Consider the following 17,585-nt stretch of genomic DNA (forward strand, 5'->3'; position numbering starts at 1 on the left):
CATCTAACTGCACAACATCCCCTTAACATATTGCTGCAATAGGCACTGCCAGTGTCCGTGAACCAGCACTTCCTCCTCCAGCTCCTCCTTCTCAGGTGCTGCTGAATGGAGGATCTAAACCCCTCCCCCAGTGACAGATGGGAGGCTGCAGGACTGCAGGCACAACACTTAGCACTGGCACCTGAAACCCCTCCTAGGGGGAGCCCTGAAGCTGTGCACCGGAGGAACAGTGAGCCCCAGACTCAGACAGCATGTGTCCTGCCCTCAAACCCCACTCAGGAGATGTCCATGTTTGTGCCCCCCCACCATTTTCTGTAGCTGCCCCCCTTTTCTGGGGGAAGAGGAGATCATAGTCAAGGAGCCAGGTTGTAAACATTACAGTTTTAATGTTCTTTGGGGTGTCTGATCCAGTCTGCTTTCTTTCACATTTCCTTTTTAAAAAGAACATGTTCAGAGTTCTTCTACATTTACTAGTTTCAGTAAGCATCCTTTTTGTTTACTTGTGAGTGACCCCTTCATTTTTACTGTGATGAAACAGTAAAAAAAGGTGTCCTCCCCCCCTTCAGTCAGTACCTTGAGTTGCATAACTCTTTGGGGCAGAAAATGGCAAGGTCCTCTCTATCGCTCCTAATCCACCCACCCCTCTATCCAAGCCTCCCTGTCCAGGTATATGTGAATATACCATAGTAAGCTGGAGACATGTGGAAAGTGCAATGTGCATGGAAATAAGGTAACTTTAACTGGGGAAGAGAAAGAAAAGGACTGGTAAAATTCCCTATAGGTCTGACAATACAAAACAAGAAAAGCACAGTAACTGTGACACCACATACTGAACAGCACTAAAACATTCCTTCCTCAATCCCCCAGCCCCTAAAACCGCAACTCCTTTGAATGATGGGTTACTCACAGACTGTAAATTTCCTTATCCACATACACAATCACAGCCTCCAGAAACCAGTTGTAAAAGGCCCTTCCTCCCCATTCAAATACAGGCTCAATCTTATTAGCACCCTGGCATCATTATTTTTTCATTTTTTCCCCTGACATTAGTGTTCATAAACCTGCCTTTGTGATCAAAAAAGCTTTGAAGAAAAATGAATAGTAGCCTTTTTAATTGATATACTCACGTGCTCTTTTCAGTGGGCAAAATATAGGGATGTGGGTACCATCAAGGGCTTCCACACAGTCCCGAAACCACATTCTCTGGAACCCATTGTCAGGATCCTGGGTGAAGATAGGCAGGACTAGTGGCAGAAGTTTGGGAGCAAGGAACCAAAGAGCTCCTTTCAGAGTCAAGCTGAGGGTCAAAGCCAGAGTTCAAATCAGGAGTCAAGCTGAGGATCTCAGCTGGAGACAGCTTCAGGAATCAGGCTGATGGTCAATACCAGGTATCAAGTCAATGACTGGGTGTTGGGGGTAAATCAGGAGTCAGTATGTAAGTCAGAACTGCGGTTAATACCAAAAAGGAGAAGGCAACAAAGCAGGACAGTACTCACAGCTAACTAGGGATCCACACTGCTGCTTGGACATTTCCTGGTGTGCCCTATTGGCTTATATAGGATCAAGGTTCCAATCAGGGATCTCTAAGACAATTGTCAGTTGGTTCACTTGAGGCGGAACGTCCCATGGTGAGCAGCCTCTGTGAACTATGGGTTGCAGGAATCAGCCAGCTTACAGATATTGCCAGATAGCAGTGTGAGAATGTTTATTGCCTAGTAGCCCTGCAGGCCCTGGGTTTAAGTCCTGTTGATTCTTATACACAGCTATGATTTTTCAAAACTTTGGTGATGGCAACCACCCATGGGTAGATTAGAGCGTTGATCACTTTGCAAACTTGCACCACCATGAGACTGACTGTGGATTTCTGCACCCCAAAATGGTTTGTGACTGAACAGTAGCTTTCTACCATTGACAGCTTCCAGAGGGAAATAGCCACATCCTTCAGCACTGGTATGGTTCTTTGCACCTCAGTGGGAGAGGGCATACGTCTATACTGTCTTATTGAGATTCTGAATGAGGTGTTAAGCTCCAGGAAGTCCTTGTACTCCAGCGCCTCTCTCCCTTGACACTGTAAGATTGTCTGGTTTTGGGCACTCTACCCAAATACAGTGATGTTTTAAGAAGACTAAGACTTATTAAAACTAGAGAGAAAATGGTACAAAATAAACGGTTTCTGTAACTTACCTACGCTAAATACTTTGTAAAATCCAGTGAGATAGGCCTCCCTGAGCTTACAGAGAGAAGAAAATGTTACATTTCCAGAAGTCCCTCTGATCATCCCCTAATCATTGCTAACACAATTTCCCACCGTTATGCCCAGTGGGAAAGAAAATGTCTCTTTTTCGTTTCACTTGGTCTGCTTAGCAAGTCCTGCGTGTTAGAGTCCATTAGCATCTGAGTTTACATTAATATTTCCCCAAATAAATGTTTAATCAGGAGTACCAACTGAAGGAAATGTACAAGTCTTTGTCCCCCAATAAAATGACTATTGTCTACTCCTCACATTTAAGAAGCTCCCTTACCTCTATGTCAGCAAGTGCAGCGTTTCAAAGGTGGTTGAGCTCCACAAGCAAGTAGCCATTCCGGCAAACAGCATGATAGACAGGGATAGCGAAGCCTTGTTTGTGCCCTCAGTGATGTCTGTCAGTGCAGGAAGGATTCAGGCCCAGAAACAATACCCCTGGTTCTGAATATATAGAGTTTTAAATAGTCCTGGATTCTACTGTGGAAATCTTCAAGTACGGAAAACAGCCACTATGCAACTTGTACATAGTGTGAAACATTTTATTGCAACTGTACACTCAGAAACACACACACATTCTTTCTAATCTTAACCTAAACTCCTGCAGGACTATTTTTACTGTTGAACTTTGTGGATTCAATCCATTTCTGTATTGTATTCATGGTTTTAGCACTGAACCAAGAGTAAACATCCTATAGATAGGTTAACAGATTTATTTGGGCATAAACTTTCATGGGTAAAAAACCTACTTCTTCAGTTGCATGGAGTGAAAATTACAGATGCAGGCATAAATATACTGATACATGTGTCAGTATATTTATATCTGCATCTGTAATTTTCACTCCATGCATCTGAAGAAGTGGGTTTTTTACCCATGAAAGCTTATGCCCAAATAAATCTGTTAGTCTTTAAGGTGCCACCGAACTCCTCGTTGTTTTTGTGCATACAGACTAACACGGCTACCCCTCTGATACTATAGATAGGTTGATACTGAAAAAAAATCTGTTCAATAATTTTAAAAGACCAGCTCATTTTTAAATATGGTGAAGTTCGTGAAGGTTCTGTTTATACTAATTTTTGTAGCACCATATTATTATAACAAACACCAGGGAAGCTGTTATTCTTCCACGTGTGAATGTGGTATGATAAAGAAATGTAAGTAGCACACAGAGTAGATTAGACATTAATCAGTGATGTAGTCTTCATGGTACTAAAGTACAAGGACTTGTCATTAAAACAACCAAAGAGCTATGCTGCCACCTACTGGAGAAACTAAAAAACATCTACACTTCTTTGTGAAGTAATAAAATGTGAAATTACACATGAAGAGCAAAAAGAAATATAGATCGTACATTAAAAAGACAGCTGGACTATTGAAAAACATATTCTGGATGTGCAGTATTTAATGGGACAAATAATTATTTTGATATGCCAATGTCATTTTACAGTGAGTACAGAGAGTTCTATATTTGCCAGTGATGTCAGTTATTTTGTACACAGTCATCTGGGAATCTAGAAAGAGATTCTTTAGGATTCTGAGACCACAAGCTTCCTGATTTGAGAGTTCAAGTGATTCATAATATCACCAAAATGAAGGTCTAACACATCAACATCTATAGCAATGTACTTTTTTTTAAAAATGAACATTACTTTACACAGTGACTAGATACATAGTTAGTCAGTTGTTCATTCATGTACATACTGATCATTCTGTCCTTTTACAGACATATATCCTAAAAGCAGGCCAATACAAAGTAGTTAAATAAATAAGCATCAGCACCTAAATATCCTACAGAGATGCCAAGAAGTTAACTGTTCTTGCCTCTTATTATACTTGCCTTTTATAGTCCTTAAAGAAGAAAAACAGCAGCTGAAAGAGGGAGTTTGTATACATACTATCTTGGCCATGAATGCTATTGAGACATTTGTGTATTGTAATCATTTTTCTCCTCTATTTGTGATAATACAATTCTGACAGTGTACTTGTTCTGCTGAAATCTGCCAAAGGCAAGACAAATACTTCAGGCTTAACAAATAGGAACATTTATTTTCAATCAGCCAGTTGAAAAGAACAAACCAAGATGAGAATAGTGCAACATGCATTTACAATTCTTTAAGCTACAGTGAACTTTTGTTCTCTTTGCTTTACAAAGAGCATATACTTTTCTTCCAGTTATGTGATACAAATAGCTTGACATATAGTAACATGGCAGCTATGTGTGCCTATTTGATTCCATCTGGGGACAACATTTCTCTATTTTCTAGTAAAATAACAGTGTCTTGGCCCTGATTTTTTGAAGTTTCTTATAAACACAAAGAAATTGTGTGATAAAATTGGTCCAAGACTCTCACTGGCATCAGTGGGAGTTATTCATACATATTAATGGGAAAGTAGAACCATCAATGTGTAGATAGATAGGCTGAGTTGAAATATTCATATCCAAATTTCTAACACCTCAATTTGTCCAGTTCTGCCCATTACAGAATTTGAGGTCTTTGTTCAGATTCTGAATGCCGTCCAAAATTTTGAGGGTGTTTTTATTCACAAACACATAAAAGTATTTAGCTCAGGATGTGTTACAACCGAATGGTTTATTGGCCTTCAGGAATAAAACTGCCAAAAGCAATTTGTGGAATGTTATGCTGAGATTGCAGACATACACTTTGTCTCAATTTTTTTTAAAGATATCCATGTCTTAGAGGAAAACAACTCAGAAAGCTGGTTAAATAAGTTGATGGTGCTATCTTTGCCACATGCTTACCTTTCTCCTATGTCCATATTGGGGGGAAAAAGACAAATTAGAACATCAAAGATATATTTAGTTAATATAATTGATACATTGCATCGTAGAGGACTTCCCCTAGAAAACAGTCTTATAAGTAGGAAAATGAATTGAAATATATTTGTTTTAATATTATGTCTTTTAGCATTTGTATTATTTATTAAATAATATATCTTTCTAGTTTTCTATATCTTTATCCATATTACTCTTTCTCCTTTCAGTTTTTTTTTCATTTACATTCCATTTCCTTTTTCCTTTTTCTATCTTCTATCTTTGTCTCCCTTCCATTACTTTCTGTTCTTTTCTTCTATTTCTCTCATTTTCCCTGAGACACCTATTTTCTGTTCACCACCTTGAATCTTATCTTCTCTATTTATTTCCCTCAGTCTGAGTTTTCTTCCTTATCCCTAACCCACTCCTTCCCTGGATCTCTCTCTCCTTTCCCCATCTCAACCACACTCTCTTTCATTCTCAAATGTACCAAGGCCTATTGGCTTCAACCCTGAATCTCCAGTTATGGACTCCCAGAAGGACATTATCACATTCTGGGCTAGGCAGGCCCACTCTTCAGCACTGCACCCATGGGAATAGGCCCCTAGGAGGAAACCAGAAACTCTAGGGCCAACAGACCCCTGCTACTGTTTGACACATCACATAATCTAAGGACACACATTTAAGTATTACATTCTAGAGAGATCCAGATTGAATGAGAATCTGTCTGGAGAAGAATTATATTCAGGTGCACAGGAGGCAAAAATGTGCAGTAGGTATTTACCAGGACAAGACAAGTTGCTGCTTAATACTTAAAGTACAAGCAAACCAACGTAGTAATGCAGCTGCAGAGTACTTCCAAGGGACTTTATAAAAGCCTCTGAAATATGGCACCCTAGGCAATTACCTATCAAGCTTATAATCAAAGTGCTGTGAAATTCAGTGAAACGAGTGGGCATGAGTGGGAGGAGGGGTGGCTCTTACCTAAAGGTTTTTAAATTCTAAAGTAAGGTTTAGGTTTGGTTCAAAGTGTGAACAATGATTCAAACTCATTTTATCCAAACTCTTCCAACTAGACAATGGCTTTATGCATTTAACTAAGGTTAAATAGGGAAAACTGCATTTGGCATGCTAACTCCTTTGATCTGGACTGGGGGAAACAGGGTTATAAGATCTCATTGGAACCTCAGCACTTTCTCTGAACAAAGCTAGAATTTGTTTTTATTTATTTCATATTTAGTCTCATTCAGATAAAGAGAACCCCAAAGTAATACCAATCATTTTTTGGCTCCTGTTACTTACCATATATAAGACAAAAAGAAGTCCCCAGGCATATGATTTACTCCATTTCACAATTACCCTGGATGGCCATTTAAGTGAAAATGATGCTTGGACTATCTCTCACTTGAGTTAACAGGCAATGGGTATGTTTTCAAGGGCTGAACAGAGCTACTTGCCTAAGATTGCTAAGACACTAGGTGGCACAGTGGGTGGATACATTAGTCCTTCACATCTGCAAGATTTGTTTTAAACATTTTGTTTAGAAAAAAAATTGCAAAAGTTTGAATAACCCAACACTTATCTGAAATAGCTGGATATGTGGGTGCCTTCCCCCAACACTTTAGTTCCACCACAAGCTTAGCTCACTCCCTCTCCCCAGTAATCCCTAGTTCCAAAGTATGTGCTCAGTGGTCCCTTTGTCAGTTGGGGGAGAAAGATGGCCACACTGCCTTCCATATCTGACAGCAGGTCTTATTTTCATTCACAAATTGGTCATCCATTTGACTTTGTTTCCACTAAACTAGTAAAATACTGGGTTATACTACAGAATCCATAACCCATTACACTGAACTAGAAATGAAATGAAGCTTTAGCCCCTCGATACCTACTTTAAAACTGTTGGTAGGGCAGTTGATCATTCCCAGATTTGAATATAAAATCTTAGTAATTTAGGGAGTGGAGGAGAGGAGGGAAGAGTGAGGAGGGGAATTAATAGAGAAATTATTGGTAGTTACGGCTCACTGGGTATGAAGGCATAGGTATATGGAACAGTAAAGATACCCATGTTGAGGCATATCCTAAGGCTACCAGACTGCATAAGGAAATTGTCTGAGGTAGGGGGCAATCTAGATTGGCTATGAATGTGTTTAACCACCAGTGTTTAGAGATGGACTTCAGCCACAATTCAAAGTTGGGAGCTGGTCCCTAGGATATCAAGGTCCTATGAATATGAACAGTTCCAGGGACACTGAACTGGCATTCTCTTCCACAGCAACCCAGAATTCTTCCAGAGTGGAGCAACTATTGAATAAGCAAGTGGAGTTGGAGTCCCTTAAAGCACATTCTCCTTCCATCCTGTCTGTTAAGGAAATTTAGCACTAGAACACAATTCCAGAGGAGATCAGACTAATTCAGAGTCTAAACACTTTCAGGGCACAATGCAAAACCTTCCTACCTGACAAAATTTTCCACCAGAACTGGAATGATGATAATTATATGTCTGTTAAATAATCCCCAAGGAGAAGTAGAGTGTCTTTATCCCAGTGTTTCTCAAACTGGGGTCGCCGCTTGTGTAGGGAAACCCCGTGGCAGGCCAGGCCAATTTGTTTACCTGCCACGTCCGCGGGTCCGGCCGATCACGGCTCCCACTGGCCGTGGTTCGCTGCTCCAGGCCAATGGAAGCTGCTGGAAGCGGTGCAGGCTGAGGGACTTACTGGCTGCCGATTCCAGCAGCGCCCATTGGCCTGCAGCGGCAAACCGCAGCCAGTAGGAGCCACGATTGGCTGCACCTGTGGATGGGGCAGGTAAACAAACCAGCCCGGCCCAGCCCGCCAGGGGCTTTCCCTACACAAGCGGTGACCCCAGTTTGAGAAACACTGCTTGATCCATAGATAGAAGAGAAAATAACTTCTTGAAGTACACCAGAGACTTCACCTCCCAAATTTCATTTATCTGGAGAGCACTTAAGATTCCCATGTAATTGATAGAAAGTCCTGTAAAACACTGTAGATAAAAATTCTGAAAGATGAGCAGACCCAGCAAAGAACAATATCAAGAGGGAGCATGTCTGAGTGGAGGAGGAAATCCTCCTAGTTTAATTGATTCCTAGGCTAGCAGGAACCATTATGATCATCCAGTCTGATGTCCTATATAACAGAAGCCATAGAACATCTCCAAAATAACTTCTAGAGGATATCTTTTAGAAAAACATTCAACCTTGATTTTAAAATTTCCACTGATAGAGAATCCACCACAATCCTTGTTAAGTTGTTCCAATGATCAATTATCCTCATTGTTAAAAATGTGCCCCTTATTTGAGTCTGAATTTCCCTTGCTTTAAATTTCCAGTCTTTGGATTATGTTATACCTTTATCTGCTTGACTGAAGACCCCGTTGTTAAATATTTGTTCCCCATGTAAACACTTACAGGGTAATCAAATTCCCCTATTTTTCTCTCTTTTTAAGTTAAATAGACTGAGATCCTTAAGTCTATCACTATGCCTTAGTGGATTTTCTATTTCTTTAATCATTCTTGTGGCTCTTCTCTGAACTCTCTCCAATTTATCAACATCCTTCTTGAATTGTGGGCTGCAGAACTGGACAAAGTATTTGAGCAGTGGTCATATGAATGCGAAATATACAGGTAAAATAAGCTCTCTACAAGATTCCCCTGTTTATGCATCCAAGGATTCCATTAGCCCTTTTGACCATAGCATTGCATTGAGAGGTTGTGTTCAGCTAATTGTCCACCCCCAGATCTTTAGCGGAGTCATTGCTTCCCAGGATAGAGTTTCCCAACCCTGTAAATAAGGCCTCAGTTCTTTGTTCCTAGATGTATACATTTACATTTAGCCATATTAATTGGTGTACTGTTTTCTTGCATCCAAAAACGATTGCTGCAGAACCCCACTACTATAAGCACTCCCATTCAATGATCATTACCTACTTACAATTGCATTTTGAGACCTATCAGTTAGCTAGCTTTTAATCCATTTAATGTGTGGCTGTTAATTTTATATCTTTCTAATTCTCTAATCAAAATGTCATGTGGTACAAAGTCAAATACCATGCAGATGTCTAAGTATGCTATACCAACTCTATTATTTTTGTCAACCAAATTTGTAATCTCAAAAAAAAAAGTTAGTTTGACAGGGTCTATCCTAGAAGTTACACATCAAGCATTAGATAAAAATATTGCTCATTCATGGAAAATAATTCATGTATATAGGAGTAGCAAAGCAAGAAGCTCTGCTAGTTATTATTGTTATTATTTATTACTTTTATTACAGTAGTGCCTACAGGTTCCAACCCAGACCAAGGCCTTATGGTGCTAGGCATTGCACATGCATATAGTAAGAGAGTCTCTGCCCCAAAGATCTTACAGTCTCATCAGACAAAGTATTATCCTCATTTCACAGAGCCAGGAAAGAACCTAGGTCACAGTGTCTTAATAATAAAATCATCATTCTGATTTGAATTCTTTTTTTAAAAAAAGGCAATTCCCAGATGGTAGGAAGATATCTTAAAAGAAAAAGAAATCAAACCCCAATTGTAGAAAACAGGCACATTCCCTGAGATCTAAGTATAAGAGAATTATGCCACCACAATTTCTGCATGTATAGCATGGTATACATAATTGTGATTATTACACAGATTACTGTACATTGTTCAGTACACTTTTTTCATACAAGATACCATTAATGACTCTTAAACAGCTGCTCCTTAATGTAGCATGTATTGCGGCTCCACAGTTTTCTTTCACATAATATTCTAGGTAAGCCAAAAACATGTGTCAGAGCAGAAAGGGCAGAGATAAACCTTGGGGAATCTGAAGAGTGACATCTGGCTGGAATTCAATTTGCCAAAGAGATGTAAAATTGCTATGTAATACAGCTTGAACCTTGGTTTAGAGCCCAGTGATTTAGTGGCCTGAGTTTCAAATTAACTCTAAGTAACTTTAGTGTCAGTGTTCAGATCCAGACAAATCTAATTCTGAAATATTTAAACTCAGTGCAAATCATATTTTGAATCAAGACAATGAATATGTTTAATTAAACTGGCACTGAAAATGTAAATATTTCAGCCAATAACACATTTACACTAAAACCATGGGAATTAAATTGTACATTTCTAATCTTTCATAATGATGAAATTCAAAATGTAATTGTGTTTTTAAAGGATTTCCTTTGGTAGGCAGCATATTCATTATGAGACAATGACTGCACATCTAATTCCACAGCAGGGAATGTGTTCAAAGATACAATATTGCATGCAGTAATAATAATAGGTTTACAGAAAAAAATCCAATAAAATGAAATAGAATGCTGACTCCAAAAACATGAAAAAAATCACTACACATTGGTATTTATAATTATGACTATATTGCATTTCAACTTATATTACATACTAATTGTTTTGATAATTAAAGTAATTTTTGGTGCACTAATTCACCATGCTGCTAGCATCATGAAGGAACCCTTGCAAGAGTAATTTACTTTGGACTTGATCCACTGACGTGCCGATTGCCCAAACTCTCATTGTCTTAAGGCTTTAAACGTTACTGTGCAAATAATTCCAAAATATATCTTCAGCTGACATATTTAATTAGAGCCTTTTTAATTTCCATTTCTTCATGGGCTCTTCACAGACCAAACTGAGGGGAAAATAGGCTAAATACATTTTCTAGAACGCCTACGTTATTATTTGTATTATCATAGCACCTAGGAGTCCCGGTCACGGACCAGGACCGCATTGTGCTAGATGCTATACAAACACAGAACAAGACAACAGTCCCTGCCCCAAAGAGCTTCCAATCTAAGGAAAAGACAAGAAAAAAGAGACAACCGATGAATACAGACTGACAGGGAAGTGCAAGGAAACAATGAGACAACATAGGTGAATAAACTGTTCCTTCTTTTTAAAAAATACACCTACCAATGGGAAAAATTATTCATTTTACTGCTGAATTACAAACTAAGGACTCAATTGTGTTTTATCCACTGGCCCCAAGTAAGAGGCAGTATGTAGCATGATCCCCCAGCAGCAGAGCAGAAGCCTATGTGGAATCCTGACTTTACTGACATCAGTGGGAGTTTTGCAATTGACTTCAGTGGAGCTAGGATGTTACCCATGATTGTGAAACTTGAGTAACAGTCTGGTTCGTAATCTCCTCTATCTTGAGGGACAGGGACTAGTCTCATGTCATCCTTATAAGCAGGTGCAGATTACTCCCTGCTCTCCATGGCTCAGAACTGCTGGTTGAACTGCTAGAGGAACGTGGGGAAACAAAATTCACCCACTTCCCATCCTGCCTGCATGTTCCTCTTCCATATTATTTGAGTAGTAGTGACCCTTCAGATGTTTCTGTCCATGTAATGTGCATAGCCTACCCAAGAGAGTAAGGGGGTCCTTAGGCCTCCTTGCTCTCTTGTGCATATGTGGAAGATGGCTCACATTTGAACCATAAGGACGCAAGCCCGCAAATTATTGAGTGCTCGGAAACCCCATTGAAGCAAGTGTAAAAGAGCTGAGATTTTGAATAATATTACACACTTGTATAGCATTCAAAAAAATTCAAAATTCAAAAAATCTTAATGCTCAAGTTTGTGTATTAATCCTCCTACCCCCTTCCACTCAAGTGAGGCAGCTATATAACTATTACGGCCATTTTACATGTGAGGAAATGGAGACACAAAGGATATAGTATAGACTTGCTCAAGGCCAGGCAGTGAATCTGTAGCACTTGTGGGATCTCAGCTGCTTCTCCACTTGATTTGTATCTGATTGACAAAAGGCCCAGGAACTAAAAGTCAACATTTCTGAAATATGTTGGTATATTTGTCATTTCCAATTTTGTGATGGCTTCTCTTTCTATTGTAAGGTTCTGTACAGTTCCCACCATTGTAGTACCAGTGCACGTAGAGGACCAGCCCGCTAACCTTCCATGAGCAGCCACAGTCTCAGCAGGGAGGTGGAAGCAGGGGATGTGACATAACTTTGCCCCCACCCCCTGCAGAATTTTTCTGAAATGATGTTCCTGTACCAGGGATGCATCCAGCTAGCAAGCAAGATCAGTCTCTGGGCTGCTTCTCTGCCATCACAAGAAACAGGGCTCTGTGCTCCTCCCTGGCCAACCCTGAACTGAGCTAAGGCTTCCCATTTTACCTCTCATCTCCATGTCTGACACTTGCTGCATATGTAACTGGGTTGGACCAATTGGGTCCTTTACCTTCTCATTGCCAGTGTGGGGCCTACCTCAAAAGGCCTTTTATATTTCCGAGGCAGCAATGTTTTTCTCCATGAGTTCCTCCTAACACAGTTAAAACAAACATGACTTCTTTTTCGTTTGTGCACCAGTTATGCACTAGTATCATCTCTCTGCAATGTTTTTACATCAGCCTAACTCCATTGACTTTAGTACTGTTACTCCTCATTTACATGAGAGTAAATGAGAAAAATCAGATCCAATATCTAGAGGAGAGAACACTGAGAAAAGACGACTGCTAGTGAGATGAGTGCTGCTACTGAACCAGTGGAAGGTTTTTACTGGGATACAGGAAAAATAAAATAAGATGATGCAGTGATATTTTTTCTTACTAGTAAGATTACTGGCATTTGGTGCAATATTATTATACTAAAAAAATCATGTATTTGGTAAAGTGTTGGTAGAACTCGATGACTCCACAAGTACCTGATGTAAAGTGTGATATAACACACATTGATGCACAAAGGTATTTGGCCAGCATTATACTCTGTTGGGTATGTAGGAGTCACTTATTCAGTATATTAGAGATTTTGATACTTCTAGATATAACACAGTGTAATTTTAATTATAGACCTTATTGTTTGTCTGCTTTGTGAGTAGTATAAGTAGCTCTTCGACTAAAGACCAGTGCTGCTTAAATTGATCTTGGAATGGCCTAATTAAGGCTGTGATCTTTCCGTAACTTGTACTTTGTTTAATCACATTGTAATTTTAGGATTTTCCCTTATAGTAGTGATGCATATCCTAGATGTTACCATTTTCCCTTTGTTGTTTTGTAGATTTGGAGGAGTGTCTCTAGAACATAACAGGCTTTTTTAATCAAAGGGTTGAAAACAAATTTGCAAAGACTCAGAAAAGTAGACTACAGGACAAATTAGACAAACTACCATTTTCTATTCAGCTTTTAACAACGTTGAACTAGATAAACCACATTAAACAATTCAATGTAAAACAGAATTTCTTTATGCCATAAAATGATTCAAAATATATGCGTCACCCTCAACATGGACAGTGTTGCAATGGAAAGTAACCTGCATATTTCTATACCTAAATAATCCCCAAAACAATTAATTCAAACAGTCCCAAACTTTAATGACGATCATTTAGGAAAATAGGACAGTGAACACATTTTCAGGGAATGTCCCTGAATCCAAAAATTTTGTTTATACATAAGAGTTTACTAAAACCTTTAAACACATTAACTGAAAAAAAACAACATATTTTTGTATATGTTCCCTGAAAATAATCACTATTCTTTAATTTTGCCCTGTACACTTCATGACACAGGGCATGGCATATAAAATAGATATTGCTGACTTAAAGGGCATTTCCCAATAGATTACAATAATTCTAAATTAGGTTAAATATATTTTTCTATTTTCCCCACATTCAGATTGTTTATACTAAATGCACATTGTGCATAATGGATACATTTAATGGACTACAGGTACTTTTGAAGCTACAAATCCTTTTTTCCTGAGCATAGTTAAGAAACTTTCAAAACCAGAAACATCAGTGTTAGGACATAGACAAGTATGTCGAGCTGAGATCTCTACTTTCCAGATGGTTTCAACACTCTGTCTTGTGGCTAGTGACCTAGCCAAAATGTTATATTTTTTCCAGGATGATACATGCTGTTTTATTTTAGTCCCCAATTCATAGCACTGAAGCACTTTACTTTAAGCATGAGATTAGTTCCATTAAAGTAAATGGGATATTCAGTCTTTTAATGTTGAGCATGTACTTCAGTGGAATATTGAACCCAGACATTAATGATTACACTGAAAGGAACAATTAAATATTTTAGGTCCTGATCCCACTCCATTTAGGGTGCCATCCTGATTTAAGTTAGTAGCTCAACTCAATGGGAGTTTTGCCTTTGACATCAGTGGAGTAAGGATTTCAACCCAGGCCTTTACACTAAAATTTTCAAAGCTGCCTAATGTGTTCAAATCTCTTAAGCAGCTTTGAAAAACTCAGCATTACTGTGTGAAAAAGACTACACAGAATTACAATAAAAAATTACAAGGTGCAGATATCCTATAAAAGTTCATAAAAATTCATCTACTCATTAGCCTTTAAACAAAAAACAGGTAATTTAATATAGTTATTTCTAAAAAAATTATAATTATATTGACATTTGGAGGTATTAAAGCACAACAGAATTTTGAATGTTGAATTAGGGATTTCTGTTGAATCATATCATGCTTTTAGGCACAGTAGTAGATTACATCATGTTATATCTCACAACAGAAGAATAGCAGATTCACCATATAAGCAAAGCTGGACATCAACAGGATACTAAACAACTGGGAGGCATATCCTTCTCATGATTGGTATTCTTGCATAGATGGTCCTACTGACTTCAGTAAAGTTTAAGTATCTGAAAATTCCAGAATGTGTGGAGAAAGAACGTTTTGGCCTATATGCAAATGAGTGCTTGATTTCATGCTGATGGACTAAAAGAGGCAATCTGAAATTAAGCTGTTGCCTATCATAGCAAGGGAACAGACCTTCTTCCCATATGCTATGTATATCACCCTAACCATATAAACTCTGAATTAAATGTTAATTCGGTTGTTTTTATTTTATTGGTGCAAACCACCCAATATTAAAAGAATAGCGATACAGGTAAAACTGAACATCTTCTGAAGAGACGGACGTCCCAGAGATGGTGCAGTATCAGCCAGACCAGCAATTAGTTCAAGCACTTGTGGGGTACCATAGGGAAGAAGGGTGCACCTATCTGTAGCGAAGACTGACACACACAGTTGGGAGAAAAGAGAAAGTCAACACTTCTGAAATAAATATATAATCCATTAATGCCTTTTGTCCTCTCTAAATAATGTTGACACATATAGGTTTTGCCAAAATTTGGACTTGAACTGGATTTCTTGAAGTAAATGTAAAGGCTTCTTTTGCCTGACATCTTATCTTGAAGGGTTGTTGTGGCCTTGTTGGTCCCAGTATATCAGAGAGACAAAGTGGGTGCAGTAGTATCTTTTATTGGACCAACTTCTGTTGCTGAAAGAGACAAGCTTTCAAACTACGCAGAACTCTTCTTCTTCAGATCAGAAGGTCTCAAAAGCTTCTCTCTTTCACCAGCAGAAGTTGGTCCACTAGAACATATTGCATCACCTACTCATCTTGTCTTGAACATCATTTTAAAGATGATTTTAACATGGTTTGGGCTGGATCCACACTGACCAACTGAACAATCTTAAAGCTGTTCTACCCAGAAGCATTTTTGGTCATATTGAAAACCACTTCCACAAACACATTTATTTTAAAAGTGTAATTGTGGCCTTCAGTCTACTCCTTCTCACTCCACAGGAGATCAACCTGGAAATTGTAATAACATTAATCATATGTCCATATATACATTTTATTGAAGAATACACTACTCAGTTTGTTTTTACGAGAACTTATGTAACCCACACACCTTCTGGGTGTGGTGTTCTGTCCCATCTAGTGGCACCAAGACCACTTAGAGACAGAGATTAATGAGTCTGCGCTACAGCCTTAGCTAATGGCCATATGGCTTTTAGCTCATGCAGTAGAGGCTCTTGTATTTAGCTCCAGAGGTCCCAGATTCAATCCCACCCACCGAAACCAGAGGTATGTCGGTGTTACACTTAAATTGAAGTGGATTCTTTTCTTTCCTAGTTTTTCATGTAAAATTTTGGGAAAATATATAGTTGCAAAAGCAAACAAACACTTAGAACATAGTATTTTAACTATAAATTTTAATGGTCGATTGTTTCATAGGGTTTTCTCTTAGCGACTACAAATAAAATGAAGTTCATTCAATTAAGAATCAGATTGAAAAAAGTTATTTGCAGGTCTTGCTTGTAGACTTATTCAAATAAGATTAATAAATCTCTATTTTGAAAAAAAAAGTCCCTACATATATTCATGTTTTCTTTACACCGACAAGTACAACACTGAGAATTATTATGTGGGGACAAGAAAATAAATGATATGACAAGCCACTGGATTGTTAAGTATCCAAAGACCAAAATTTAACTGATGTGTCCCTCTCTCCATTCTTCTCATTTACATTAGGTTAAATCGTAGTAGTTTTATGTTTTCTCAGTACTAATTCTCTTCCAGCTGGCTCAGAACCAGAGTCCCAGGCAATCACCTAAATCAGAATTCATATATTGTCTTGTCTTAATACATAAAACATTTTGTCTGACAAAGTTGCATCGATTGAGCAAGAATATTTGAAAAATAGGTGAGAAGAAATAGATCTCAGAAAAGCATGATGTATTTAAAAATATATAATGGCAAGGCTGGAAATGGTCCATTCAACCATAATTAAATTGCATCAGTGGATTGGGAGTACAGGATTAAAAGGGAAAACAAAAAGCCTAAAAAAAAAAAAAGCTAACTCCTTGCAACTAGTCATGCAGCTAAGATGACAGAATATTTGTTCCAGTCTTCACATTTATAAAAATGCATTCACACTAGACACAGAGTAACTTAATAAGTCTGTAACATGCAAATATTTCAGAACAAATAGTAAAATTACTGACAGCTGGGCCAGCAAAGTTTAATGGTTGGATGACAATCTGACTGGCTTAGACCATCCGCATATTTATATCTATTGATGAGGAAGTCCAGCTGCAAGTGTTGCCATATTTGCTAATGCCTTCAATGAGCTATAAGTCCTTTATGCATCTTATTTTTCACAACCACACTCAATGTGTTATGTTCAATGAAGGTAATAGCAATAAAATTATAGATCATATCAGGTAATTTCTGTAATTTTGTCTCATTTACTATGTTGTTTAGGAAGTGTATCTTCTTAGAATATTCTTCAGTATGTTTGGGGACGTTCCTCATCACGTCTCTCAATTGCCATTCATGTCCAAATCCATATAAGATGTTTTGGAGGCCTATGCATCTAATTTAAAATACCTAAAGCCAGATTCTCCAGCTGTTTTGCACCTTATATAATCATTTATACACATGCAAAATAAATACAGAATGGATGTCAAATGCCGCCCTCCAGCTACCTCTTTCTCTCACGCACACGCATGCACACATATACACACCCCCATGGAGCTGGAGAATAGGTAACAAATTCTATATCCCACCTAAGCAGGGGCGGCTCTACGGTTTTGGCCGCCCCAAGCAGTCATGCGCGGGAGGCGCCCCGGAGCCGTGGGAGCAGCGGACCTCCCGCGGGCATGACTGCAGAGGGACCGCTGGTCCCGTGCGGCTCGGCTGGACCTCCCACGGCTGCGGACGGTTCGCGGGTCCCGCGGCTCCGCTTGAGCTGCCGCAGTCATGCCTGCGG

The 17,585-nt window shown here is 38.8% G+C and overlaps 1 long non-coding RNA gene across 3 annotated transcripts in view; it reads right to left on the minus strand.

Annotated features, from left to right (window-relative positions):
* LOC120405651 overlaps positions 1-17,585 on the minus strand; it is a 62,648-nt gene that overhangs the window by 21,927 nt on the left and 23,136 nt on the right. Inside the window, exon 1 of one of the 3 annotated variants that reach the window (XR_005598744.1) lies at positions 1,497-1,528. The exons of 1 other annotated variant lie outside the window; for it this stretch is intronic. This is a non-coding gene — a long non-coding RNA (uncharacterized LOC120405651). Of the gene's footprint in view, positions 1-1,127; positions 1,209-1,496; positions 1,529-17,585 lie in introns of those variants that run through there. One more of the 3 variants, XR_005598746.1, reaches the window with a different exon arrangement.

The sequence above is a fragment of the Mauremys reevesii genome, linkage group 5 (assembly GCF_016161935.1).
Source record: "Mauremys reevesii isolate NIE-2019 linkage group 5, ASM1616193v1, whole genome shotgun sequence".
Classification (NCBI taxonomy): domain Eukaryota; kingdom Metazoa; phylum Chordata; order Testudines; family Geoemydidae; genus Mauremys; species Mauremys reevesii.